The sequence below is a fragment of the Delphinus delphis genome, chromosome 8 (assembly GCF_949987515.2).
Source record: "Delphinus delphis chromosome 8, mDelDel1.2, whole genome shotgun sequence".
In the NCBI taxonomy this organism is placed as follows: Eukaryota; Metazoa; Chordata; class Mammalia; order Artiodactyla; family Delphinidae; genus Delphinus; species Delphinus delphis.
Window position 1 is genome coordinate 53,774,713 of NC_082690.1, and position 14,569 is coordinate 53,789,281.

Consider the following 14,569-nt stretch of genomic DNA (forward strand, 5'->3'; position numbering starts at 1 on the left):
CTATTTAGCAAGACGTGTCTCAGCAGGCAGAACGCTGTCCCCCTCTGTATTGTCCGAAGAGAATCAGAGCAGCTACAGGGACTTCTGATGGGCACTGCAGAATCCACCCAGGTCCCAGAGTCAGGGAACGAGAGGCCTGAAATTGCAATATCGAGAACTGCATTTCTTGATACTCAGTTGGCCAGGCGTTATTGTAAGCACTTCACATACTTTATTTCAGGGGATGGCAACACGGGCCACAGACCCAATCCACCCAGGGCCTGTTTTTGTACAGCCTGAGAGCTAAGAATGTTCACATTTTTAAAAGATTGTTAAAAGAAGAAGTACAAGACAATATGCAACGGATACCTCATGTGGTCTACAAAGCTTAAAATATTTACTCTCTGGTCCTTTACAGAAAAGTGTGCTGATCTCTGCTTTATCTCATTAATATAGTCAATGAAAGAATGTGAGCATGTATTGTCCCCATTCTGTAATTTGGATACTGCGTCTTAAAAAGGATAAGTACTCACCTGATATTACCCAGCTATTCAGTGTAACTACTGCCCAGGGATCACACATTCAGCCATCTACAGGGCTCGGGCAGATAATATGAACGAGTACTATGGGACCAGGAGGGGCTGTGACAATACAGAGGCGGCATGGCCCTTTCAAAGGACAGCTGCAACGCAGTTCAGGCCACTGGTGACTCTCCAAGAACAGTGACCCGTGTTGCTGATTTTCTGATCTTTCAAGGAAAGCCAGGAAACCAGATTTTTATGTAAATCTCCTAATTTTCAAAGGCTGGCAACCCAACTCAAAGTTTATTTAATGTTACATGGGTCACGCAAAACATGCTTGTGGGCTGAATGCCGCCCAAGAGACTACAGTTTGAAACCACTGTATATTATTGATATTATGAGTTCATTTGGTCCAACCCCTTCACTTATTATGAGAAAACGGAGAATTAGAAAGGAGGGTGAATTGACTAACATCACAGAGCTAGTAAGTGGCAAAAGCAAGTCATTTGATTTTATATTCTGAGCTCTCTCTCCTGAGCACTGCTCTGATTTCTAATTGGTAGAACAGATAGTTCATGAGTAGGAATAATTTCTTACAGACTAATCTAGACCACTAAGTGCTATAAGGAGATAACAGAAGTTCGGACGGAACTGAAAGGTACAGCTTAAAGATCATCTGGAGCCTCTGCCTCATAATTTTATAGTTTTGGAAGACCAGAGAGGGTTCCTGAAAAGCCCAGGGTCACACAGCTAAGTACAGAGGTGCATCTCTGACCTCAGATCCCAGAATTATTCCAGTGCTTTTCCTTGAGCCTCTGATATACTTGAATTTTTGAGATGCATCTCCAAAATCTCCTTTATTATGCCTTGCGTGACACACGAGCATGGTTCTAGCTGAGCCTGAGATTCATGCATAGCTAGGTATGTCTAGCAAGTTAAATGGATCATCATTCCTTCCACCCAGGTTGGAAGCTGGCCTGAGTTGACTTGCTTGCAGTGTGGTGAATTCTAGGAGAGCTGGGAGTAGAGGCTAATGAGGGGGGAGGGGGTACAGGAGGACAGAAGTTCTATTTCCCCAGGTCATTAAGCCTACAGGTGGCAGCTGACAGAGTTGTTTTCATAAGGAACCTGTGAGATTTAGTGCTACTGCCCGGGGTCCACGTGACCTTGTGTGGAAGACGGGCTTCTCCCTATTTCTGCAAGAAACATGGCACAACTCTGCTGAGGGCTCGTAGGAAGGCACTCGGTGCCTTTCTACACCTTGAGGGTCCTGTGTTTCAGAACACCTAGAACTAGAACTCCAGGTGGAATGCTCAGAGAAGGCACTAGAAGCGGTGGTAATAGTGAAAGGCTACCCTTGGACTTCAAAGGTGGCGGGAAGAAGTGAGTGTCTTGCAGCCACAGCAGTAGAGAGGGCTGTGAGCACATAGGAGACATACTGGGACTCTTGGGGAATGTGTATGGTGGGGACATGAGTACCTGCCGGTTCTGCACACAGGAGAGGAAGATAGTGAAAGGGGTACCATTACTGTTCATATCGGCTCCTTTGTACCCTGAGAAATAAATTAGGTTCCATATGACACAGCTGCCATAGAGACATCTCAGTCTGGAGCCTAGTAAAAATGCAGTCCCTGGACCAGTAGCTTCAGGGTCACCTGGGAGCTTGGTAGAAAAGCAGAATCTCAGCCCTGTGCCAAATCGACTGAACTTGAATCTGCACTGTAACCAGATCCCCAGGTGATTTGTGAGCACATTAAAGTTTGAGAAGCTCTGGCCTTGGTATTAACAGCTCTAGACACATTGCAGGTTCTGATCTGAGATCTGTCACATCTTTGTTGTGTGATATTGACCAAGTGTTTTAACGTCTCCACTCCTCTACTTGCTCATTTCTAAAATGAAGATACTAATGGTACCTGTTTTTAGGGTCATTGTGATGTTTCACTGAGATAACATGTAAAGCATGGTGACTGATGCACACACATTCTCAGTAAATAGTAATTATCATCATTACTATTATTACCTTTTTTTTTTTTTTTTTGCGGTACGTGGGCCTCTCACTGTGGTGGCCTCTCCCGTTGCGGAGCACAGGCTCTGGACGCTCAGGCTCAGCGGCCATGGCTCACGGGCCCAGCCGCTCCGCGGCATGTGGGATCTTCCCGGACCGGAGCACGAACCCGTGTCCCCTGCATCGGCAGGCGGACTCTCAACCACTGCACCACCAGGGAAGCCCCACTATTATTACCTTTCAAAGTCCAGAGCTTGTCATCAAAGCATTTGTAAAGGAGGATTCTCTAGCTCCCTATGCATTACCTTCTCCCTCAGTAACCCAGTGAGCTTTCCTCCTACCCCCAGCACAGCCTACCAGCAATTTTAATCTTTAAAAAGGTGGCTGGTGTTTATTGATATCTTTCAAAAGGCTGGGAACTAAAAATACAAACCAGATAGCATCCCAGTTATCCTCACTACAACCAACAAGGCAGGCACTATTATATTATCTGCTCTTGAAAGATGAGGAAATTCGGGGTCCCAAGTTCAGGCCCCGGATACAGTGAAGAGCAGAGCCACAGTGCTTCTCCCAGAAGTAGCACAAGACCAGGAGGTGGTTGAATATCCCTTAAAGTGCTGGCCTTTGAGGCGTGGACTTCTGCTGCACATGGAGGGTTTACCATGCATACTTTCATCCCCGCTCCCTCCCCAGCACCTACTAAACTGAGAGAGAGCCTGTCATGCAGAGGGAAGTGAGTCAGAAAGAGAAAAACAAAGACCGTATGCTAACACACATATACGGAATCTTAAAAAAAAAAAAAAAAAAAAAATGGTCATGAAGAACCTAGGGGCAAGACGGGAGTAAAGGTGCAGACCTACTAGAGAATGAACTTGAGGATACGGGGAGGGGGAAGGGTCAGCTGGGACAGAGTGAGAGTGGCATGGACATATATACACTACCAAATGTAAAACAGATAGCTGGTGGGAAGCAGCTGCATAGCACAGGGAGATGAGCTCGGTGCTTTGTGACCACCTAGAGGGGTGGAATAGGGAGGGTGGGAGGAAGGGAGACGCAAGAGGGAAGAGATATGGGAACATATGTATATGTATAACTGATTCCCTATGTTATAAAGCAGAAATTAACACACCATTGTAAAGCAATTATACTCCAATAAAGATGTTAAAAAAATGAGAGGGAAATGAATAAAAGGAACAAAACCACAAATGAGAAAAGAATTGGAAAGGAGACAATAACACTTTGGATCTATCAAGCAGATGGACAGGAAATAATTGACTTAGGCAGAACTGAGAAAGTAAAACCTAAGTGACCAGTGGCGAAAGCCCAGAATCTATATATTTTCACTGCTGAGCCCCAGGAAGACTCAGAAATTAGAAGCTCAGGCACTTCTGCAAGTGAGGGGTCTGGGTAGGGTTGAAAACAGGAAGATTGGTTGAATGTCTTAAGATTCCCTCCACTGCCCTGCTCTGCTGGGCGCCTGCCCCTCCTCCAGCAAGGAGAGGACTGGGTATCTGTTGAATGAGTGAGGCTGAGAAAGTCTGGACGTTTGAAAAGCAGCACAGGTGAGGGTAGATATTCTGCGCTGGAAACAGGAACAGGAGTGAATGAAATCGATATAGAAATGGTGAGACTGCCTCCCGATCCTTCCCCCATTAAGCTTCTAGAAAATCTTAGCAGCCAGTTTTGTCCCTATCCCCACCTCCACCCCCAGGAAGAGACTGGAGAATCCCCTTCTTGTGAAACTGGCCCCCGAGAAAAGACTTACAGATACTGTTAGGGAATCACCAATGAAATGACCGAGACAGATCATCCTCTAGGGAAGCCCACCAGGCAACATGCATGGCTCGTATGCCCTAAAATCTCCAATTTGTTTTTAGTTGATTGGGCATAGTTAACCGTAGATCACCAGTATCTGATGAGCAAAGCCCTTACAATGAAAAATAAACACAAAAACAAAATAACCTCTTTTAAAAACCTTAAAGAGCACAGAGACAATGCAGGGAACTGTATAAAATTTCATAAAATGCATCATTAATATCCTTGGAGAGATAAAGATATGTACACGAAACAAGAACTGGAGGGTGTTTAAAGAGAAACACTCAACTGAAACAGGCTCCTGGGGCTTCCCTGGTGGCACAGTGGTTGAGAGTCCGCCTGCCAGTGCAGGGGACAGGGGTTCGTGCCCTGGTCCGGGAAGATCCCACATGCCGCGGAGCTGCTGGCCCCGTGAGCCGTGGCCGCTGAGTGTGCGTCAGGAGCCTGTGCTCCGCAACGGGAGAGGCCACAACAGTGAGATAAAAAATGTCAACAGATGGGTGGGTAGACAAAGCTGAGAAAGTATCCCAGAAAGTAGAACAAAAAGATACACATATATATATAAAAAGAGAAGATTAAAAAATTAGAAAGCGTCTAGGAGGTCCAATATCTGAATAAAAGGAGATTTGGAAATAGAGAACAAGAAAATCAGCAATGAAATATTTCAAACAAATCTCTCAGTTTCCAAAGTAAAAGAATCCAGAAACAGCTCAGCACATAGGAAGAAAGAAGACCCACACCAAGTGTCATACAATTTCTGAACACTGGGGAAAAGAGAAGAGCCTAAGTTTTCAGAGGGGATTGATTAAAAAAGGTCACGTAAACAGAGTAAAGAGGCAAAATGGTATCAGAGGCAAAATGGGAGCAACACAGGAAGCAAGATGACAATGGAACCATTAATGTCCTTAAAATTACAAGGAATTTATTTCCAACCTAAAATTCTATATCCAACAAAATCGGGTCTCGAAAACTCTACCTCCCATACATTTGCTCTCAGTGTGAAGAGGAAACAAAGAAGGAGGAAGACATGGGATCCTGTAAATAAAAGATACAATTACAGGAGCTCCAATAAAATTTCGAGGAATATGGTGGAGGGAGATCCTAGAACAAGAGCTATAACAGCAAGCCTAGAAAGCAACCAGTCCATATTGGAATCATTCAGACAAAGGGGAATTACATTTCTATGTAAAGGAAAGGAAAGGAGAAAGTAAAAGAAAGTAAATATAAGAAAAGAAATTGACAGATGATTTGATGGATCGGAGAGAACTGAGAGAAGATTTATAATTTGGTAGAGTTTGAGGATGAAACAGTGATAGATACCTAAAACTCTAAGCACATATGAAAAAAAAAAGCCAGTTATTAATTCAAGAGGGAACAAAAACTAATACAAGAATGCACATCATAGTACACCACATGGCTCAGCTGAGAATAATACTTACACAGTCATTATAATGGAAATACTAACGTTTAACCAAAACTTATGATGTAAGTACACTGAGAGGATGGGGAAAAGGGAATTGTCTGTGTAAAGAGAAAAAAGGCAGTTAAATTATCATCTTCAAGAATAGGAAGTATATTGATAATACCTAATAATTAAAAATCCAGATTCCAGTTATAAGATAAATAAGTACTAAGGAAGTAATGTACAGCATCATCATAAAAATAGTTAACACTGCTCTATGTTATATATGAAAGTATTAAGAGAGTAAACCCTAAGAGGGCTTGTCACAAGAAAAAAAAATTCTTTTTCTATTTCTTTAGTTTTGTATCCGTGTGAGATGGTGGATGTTCACTAAACTTACTGTGATAATCATTGTATTGTGTACACAGATCAAATCACTATGCTGTATACCTTAAACTTTTATAGTGCTGTATGTCCATTATATCTTAACAAAACTGGAAGAAAAAATAAAGTTAATTCAAGCCATTTTTAAAAACCTAGGAATTGCAGTAGAACAGATTACCTGGTAATATAGAAATAAAAATAAGAAGCAGCTCAAAAAAAAAAAAAATAGTGGTTGAAAGTGGTTGCCTCTGGGGAGAAGGAATATTAGGTAGAGTGGGGTGGTGAATTTCAGGGCAGGGGCTTTCTGTTTTGCATTAAAATCTTCGTAGAATATTTGACTTCTAAAATTAGGTTAATGAATCATTTTGATAAAAATAAAAATTAAATTGAAAAATAAGTATTGGCATTTCTATGGGCCTCCAAATCTCGCTCTAAAGAAAGCAAGTTCTGAGGATAACATTCCAAGCAGCAGGTAGGACACTGCAGGGTCTTCTTGCCTTACTGTAAAACGACAGCACGGTAACAACCATCTAGAGACAGATGTTACGCAGGGGAGAAGCATTGACCAAGCAGTCAGAGGCCCTGAGTTCCAGCCTTGATTCCATCATATGTGATCCTTTTAAACCTCATTTTTTTTAAAATCCTATAAGACAATATGCTTATTCTGTCTGCTTAACAGTGCTGCTGTGATGATCAGTGAAAGGTAATGGATGTAAAATGATTTGTAAACTGTAAAGCACTCCACAGATGTAATAGAATATCGTTATTCTACCCACATATGATTGGCAGACAGTTTACTATATTATAATTTATACCAACTGGTTTATTTATGTTTCTTAGCAAATTTTTTCTTATAGCAAAAATAAAATGGGTTTATTCTGGAAATTTTGTAAATACTAAAAAGCAAAAAAAGGGAAACTAAAATTACCTTTAATTTTATCATCAAGAAATAATCACTACTAACTTCCATATGTTTGAGATATACATGCGATTTCTATATTACATATTTATATATAGATGATTATCTAAAATAGATATTATGGCTATTTTCCCAAATCATTAAATATTTTTCTATAACATCATTTATTATTTGTAATGGAAGAGAGTTACAGATTGAAGACTGAAGAAGTGAAGTAAAAACTCAATTAGAAGTATTTGTATAAACTCATAGTGAATTTTCATTTTTAAAAAATTACATATTTCCGAGCTTCCCTGGTGGCGCAGTGGTTGAGAGTCCGCCTGCCGATGCAGGGGACACGGGTTTGTGCCCCGGTCCGGGAAGATCCCACATGCCGCAGAGCGGCTGGGCCCGTGAGCCATGGCCGCTGAGCCTGCGCATCCGGAGCCTGTGCTCCGCAATGGGAGAGGCCACAACAGTGAGAGGCCCGCATACTGCAAAACAAAAACAAACAAAAAATTACATATTTACTAAACCTGCCAATTGAAAAAAAGCTAGAGACAATACTAACCCAGTAGCAATGAGCAACACCTAGTAGCAATAGTATGGTTTCTAAATAACATTTCCCACTAAAAAGAACCAGGGGTCCTTAAAAAAAATGGATGATTTCAGGTCTGGCTTAGGATAGACACAAGATGAGCCTGGAGCACCTTATTATTCCAGAAAAAAAGGAGGCTATCAAGGACTTGGGAGTCAATAAGAAGATGTTCCCACCAACCAGAGATGGGGCAACTGAACGTCAATATGAATAATAACTGAAATGAATAAAAATACATCAAATATATTTAAATACGTGAGCTCATAATGACTCTTAAAAAGAAAAAAAAAAAACTTCATTGCTTATCTCTGAAGGATGCTAGAGAACTAACTCATTCTTTGGAAACCTGGTAAATAAAAGGAAAGAAACAAACGTGCATCTTGACTTTTCAGGTAAGAAAAGAGTTCATGAGAGGAAGTATCTCTTTATCAAAGTATTCCAGTTAAAAGTGAAAAAGGAATGCTCGAATTAGAATATGACCAGTTTACAACCTCTAATGAAATGATGAATCTAGTCGAGGAACACCAAAGACTGCTAACATCACAAAGACAGGTGGAGGTACACAGCACCATCTAGGAAGCAGTCTTGCCCAAAAGAATGAACTCAGGCTTCTAGAATTTACTACCAGTTTATAGGAAATATAAAATTTAGAAGAACATGTTAAACCAGAAGAGTGCAATCAGTAAACTCAGATTACGGGAAACTACATGATAAACAACCTGTTCTCTTTCACAAGTAATGTGCAATTGGGGAAAAATAGATGGAGGAAAACCTGTAGCTCAAAAGAGACTTAAGAGATACCTCAACCAATTGCAGTGCATGGAGTTTATTTGGATCCTAATGCAAAAATAACTGGAAAAAAAAGACTTATGAAACAATCAGGGCAATTTGAACAGTGACTAGACAGTTGATGACATTAAGAAATTATTTTTTTAATGTAATAATATATTGTGTTTTTTTTAAAAAAATAGTTCATATATTTTAGAGCTATCTACTGAAATAATTATGGACAAAATGAAATGGTGCCTGGGATTTCCTTCAAAATAATGGGGGAGGGAGTAAATGGGAAGAGGTATAAGTAAAACAAGATTAAGGATTAATCTCTACAATATACAAACAGCTCATGCAGCTCAATATCAAAAAAACAAACAACCCAATTAAAAAATGGGCAGAAGACCTAAACAGACATTTCACCAAATAAGACATACAGATGGCCAAGAGGCACATGAAAAGATGCTCAACATCACTAATTATTAGAATTGCAAATCAAAACTACAATGAGGTATCACCTCACACGGGTCAGAATGGCCATCATCAAAAAAATCTAGAAACAATAAATGCTGGAAAGGGTGTGGTGAAAGGGAACCCTCCTGCACTGTTGGTGGGAATGTAAATTAATACAACCACTATGGAGAACAGTATGGAGGTTCCTTAAAAAACTAAAAATAGAACTACTATATGACCCAGCAATCCCACTACTGGGCATATACCCTGAGAAAACCATAATTCAAAAAGAGTCATGTACCAAAATGTTCATTGCAGCTCTATTTACAATAGCCAGGACATGGAAGCAACCTAAATGTCCATCGACAGATGAATGGATAAAGAAGATGTGGCACATATGTACAGTGGAATATTAGCCATAAAAAGAAACAAAACTGAGTTATTTGTAGTGAGGTGGATGGACCTAGAGTCTGTCATACAGAGTGAGGTAATTCAGAAAGAGAAAAACAAATACCGTATGCTAACGCATATATATTCAACCTAAAAAAAAAAAAAAAGTGGTACTGATAAACCTAGTGGCAGGGCAGGAATAAAGACATAGACATAGAGAATGGACTTGAGGACACGGTGGGGAGGAGGGGGAAGCTGGGGCGAAGTGAGAGTAGCATGGACATATACACACTACCAAATGTAAAATAGATAGCTAGCGGGGAAGCAGCTGCATAGCACAGGTCAGCTCGGTGCTTTGCAACGACCTAGAGGGGTGGGATAGGGAGGGTGGGAGGGAGGCTCCAGAGGGAGGGGATATGGGGACATATGTATGCATATGGCTGATTCACTTTGTTGTATAGCAGAAACTAACACAGTATTGTGAAGCAATTATATTCCAATAAAGATCTATCAAAACAAACAAAAAATAAAACAAGTTTGGCTGTTTATTAATAATAATTGAAACTAGGTGATGGGTAGAGCCTGTTCACCAAACTTTATATTTGTTTGGAATTTTCCTTAATAAGTTTCCTTAATAAGTCACAAAAATATTAATTGTGAATCCTTTCCAAGTTCATTACATATTCTTCTACACCATGATCTATAATAGCTGTGTAATAGCTCATCATACTACAATGTACCGTAATACATTTGATCATTTACTAATCGTTTGACAATTAAGATGGTTTCCAATCTGTCACTATTATTACTGATAAAACTCTTACATAATTCTTTGTGTCCATCCATGATTATTTTAATTAACTCTATTAAATGTAGACATAGATTCCTGGGTTGAAAGCCCCACACAGTGGAAGGCTTTTGTTAAATATTGCTAAATTATCTTTCAGAAAGGTTGTGTCAATATATAACCATTGGCAGTATAGGAAGAGTAACTATTTTCTGAGTATGTCATTTTTGTCTTATACATTTCTCATTTGATACGTAAAAAGAAAAAACTCTCAGTGTTCTCGTATCTTGCATTTCTTGGAGTTATAAGTGAGTTAAATATACATCATTTGTTTAGCTTTGTACTTTTTTAGTAAAGTAGCTTTTTATGTCCTTTTCCAACTTTTCTACTGAGATGTCTTTTTCTTATATGTTTGTAAAACCTCATTATATATTAAGGACAGTAGCACTTTTTCATATATGTTTCACATATTTCCACAACGTTTTGTTGTTCTTTTGATTTTTCTCTTGGTTTTATAAGTATAAAATTTTCCAAATTTTTTATATAGTCAAATTTTTAACATTTTCCTTTATGACATTTTCCTTTTCATGACTCACTTAAAAAGATCTTTATCCATCTCCAAATGATGTAAATTCTCATCTATGTTTCCTTCTAGAACTTTCATATTTTCTCTTTTTACTATTCAGTGTGAAAAGTTTTAAAGTGATACCGAAAGGGATGGGGATCTAACTCCCCTCAACCCCCAAATGGTTTGTCAGTTACCACAGCACTGTTAATTGAAATTGAAATGTTCATCCTTTTCCAACTGATCCGAAACTTCAACATCCTTTGGATTGCTTCTTTTTAATAGTGAACAGACTTGATAGTGAGAATATAATTTAATTCACTTATTTAACGTTTTGGGGATGGTACCTGATCTTACGTTAATTTATTGAGATTTATTTAAATGAATGTATCATAATTACTGTGATCCTTGTGGTTAAGTTCAAAGGGTCCATCCCTATAATGAAGTAGTTTGCAACCATAAAAAAGAACGAGGAGGCAGCTATTTCCAAGACATATTGTTAAATGGAAAAAGCAGTATGCAGAACAGAACAGAACAGTGTGTGCTTATTTGGGAATTAACATTAATGCCACTCCTTGCATCCCACAGCCTAATCAGCCCTAGAAATACCAGATTACAATCTGATTTGGGAGTAGTAATAGAACTTAGTTTGTAGGACTGTCATAAGGCTTAAGTGTATGGATCTGCGTAAAGAACTGGGTCAGGGCCTGGCATCACAGTCATTAGAATCACCCTAAAGAGGCTTTGGTTATTTAGTGGAAGACTTTGTGGTTGCTTTTTTGTTTGCTTTGTTTGTTATATTCCTGATTACTCCTGGACCAATGGCCACGGCCCTCTGGACCCACGTGCAGTTCTAAGGCTGCAGACATCCAAGACTAGGAAATGGATCTGATTTAGCTTTGCAGAAGACCAGCAGCTGCCACCTGATCTACCTGGTGTGCAAAAAAAAGGCAAATCCACAAGAGTGGCAAAGAAGTCTGTTAGGCAAATGATGAGAAAAGAGGACAAAAATTGTCAAGAAAGGAGGATGCATCCTCTTTGGAAAGTACCACATGGCATTCAGCATGCAGGAGGAAAGCTTTAGGAGAGCTCCTTCTGAGGAAACCATTGCCGCCAGCTCTCAGAAAGGGATGTCAGCTGATACAGCGCCTCTCTGCTGTGAAAGTAGGGGCTGACCTAATCAGAGAGGATGTTTCCACTGTGGAATTTTGCCAGCTCATCACCTTTGACCATAACAGATGCTGCTTTTTTCTGATGAGTGTTTTCCCTGCTATCTGGGAGCAAATGTCAGTGAAGGAACACAATCAGAACCATTACATGCTCATCTGCACCTCAGCCCCACTACCAGAACCACATGGCTCAAGGCAGAGTTGGTGTGGGTTGGAATAAATGCATGTAAAATACCCATCTTTTACAAGGGCATGTGTATACATACTCACAGGCCCTCTACCACTTTAAGGGGATGGGAGCCTACGTTCATTCATTCATTTCACAAATACTTATTGAACACCTACTTTTGCACCAAGCATTGTGCTTGGTCATCGTAACAGTGACCAAGACACTCCTGGAAATTACATTGCAAGTTGGGCAGGTGTTCAAAAAACTAAGTAAAACAAATGCATACACAAATAATTGCAGCTTGTGAAACGTGATGTAGGATATAAATGGGGCACAATCATGGAGAGCAATGGGATGGCCTCTTCTAGACAAGATTAACCATACCATAAGATGTACTGCAGTTCATGGAGAGCTCACTTCCTTGCTGGTATCGTTAATTCCATCCATCCATCCATCCAATACCATATGGTGGCTATGAGCCTGGACACAGAACAATCCAAGTTGGAATCTGGCTTTGCCATGTATCAGCCATGTGACCTTGGACAAATTGCCTTCTCCATGTCTCAGTTTTCTCACCTACAGCATAGGGATAATAATCGTATCTACCACATGGTGTTGCTCTAAAATTTAAATGAGGAAATACCCTTTGCTCCGTCCTGGGCACAGTGCTTAATACATGCTAGATATTTTGTTATTAGCATTTGTTTTTTCACTCAGGGAAGGAATATTTACTAAAAACCTCTAAGTGCCAAATACTCTGTTGCAGTGGAGGTGAGGAGAGAGAGACAAGAACCAACCATTTCTCTAAAAGAGAAAATTTCTGTGAATCCAAGCAGAGGCTTTCCCCTTCTTTTCTAGCAGACACATTCAAAAGTCATCGTTTACCCCTACACACCAGCTTTTAATTTCCATCATACAGAAAGACAGCTCTCTGCGCAAACTGTCAGAGAATAACACCTAGCCTCACCTCTTGGTTTTTAAAAATGGGATTGTGCTGGGAAAGGCACTGGCCTGGGAATTCTGAGAACTGGGTTCCCATTCTGATTCTATTGAGCCGGAACCACATAAGCCTCAGTTTATTCACCCTCCCTCCCAAGTTATCTTGAGGATATGATGAGGTAACAAACCTTGGACGCCCCAGAGCCACACAGAAGGCTTTCCAAGAACGTCCCTGTTCTTCCTTTAGTTTTAGCCACTGCTCTTCCTCTCTGGGTCCCCATTCTTCCCTTGTAAACTTCAAATAACAGGATCCCAGCCAGGATGGATGCAAGGCTTGAGTGAATCAACAGATGTGGAGGGCCTTTCAAAAGGGGAAAGGGCTGTGCTGTGGAAGGTGTTATTATTGGGTTGGGGAACCTAGCCACGTAGTAGATATTTCCATGAGATGAAAAATCACAGATGCTGAGGGAACCTAACCAGGGTACCATTTACAGCAACCTTTCCAAAGAATAAGAGCATCCTCTGGTCTGCACTTTTCTCTCTAATTGTGAACACTTGATGGTGCTTATCAGTGGGTATCCAAATCCTATGCAACCAGCTTGCGTATTTGATGTAGTATCAGACAACAGGCACGAAGCATTGTGCCCCTACCTTCCTCCTTACTTGAAACACCTGCTTTAGAAACAATTTTACAGTAACTGCTGGACTATGAAGTGTTTTTGCAAATAAATACATTTCCTAATTAAAACTTGCCCTTTAAAGAAGCACATTTTCTTGGCCCCATTATAGGTTTTCTTCTCCTTGTAACATATCACAGAATCAGTAAGGGCAATGCAAACATCTCTAATATATACAGTTTCAACAGCTCTAATAACGTATCTGCCTGCCTGAAACACCTTCTCCCCCTTTTCAGCCCAGCTGATAATTTCCCCTGATTTGTTAAATGCTCTCTTATTTCACTCTCAAAGATAAAGCTTAAAGGCAGTTAGTCTACAGTAGGAGTGGGAAGGGTGGATTGAAAAGGGATAAAGTGGAAGGCGGGGTCACAGCCGTCTTCCATTTTGTTAATGATGGATTTTTATTGTTTGTTATGAAAATAATGAATGTTCATTGTGGGAAAGTTAGACAGTTTCAAAAAAGCATGAAGAAGAATATATATTACTCATAACCCTATCACCCAGAGGCAACCATTGTTAATAATTGCCATGATTTTTTTTCAGATTTTTCTCCACGATGATTTTTATGTAGTTAACAGTTTTGAACTCTGCCTCCTAAAAAGTTTACATGCTAACCTTGGCATTTTCCCATGGCATAAAAAACTCTGCAAAAGAGAAAAACTTTAGAGTGGCTGCATAATATTTCAACAAGGCTGTCCCCCAATTTACTTATCCTAGTTGATCATTTAGGCTGTTTCCATTTTTTCCCTTCATTACACATAATGTGCTGCTACGATATCTAATCTGTGTTGTTGTTGTTTTTTTTTTTTTTTTTTTTTCTGGTTAATACATGGGACTGGCCATTTGGAGAGTGTTAGGTTGAATTTTACAGCAGTGTAAAATGCTCTGTGGAACAGAGGAGCTGTATAGGAGAATCTCAAGCTAGCTGTAGTTAGATTACAAGATGGTAACAACTGACCTTACTTTTCTTTCTAAAACCTCCACTTCCTCCTGAATTTCTCTGGACGTCGAAGTGACTAGAGCCACCCTCCATCCAGGTACCCAAGC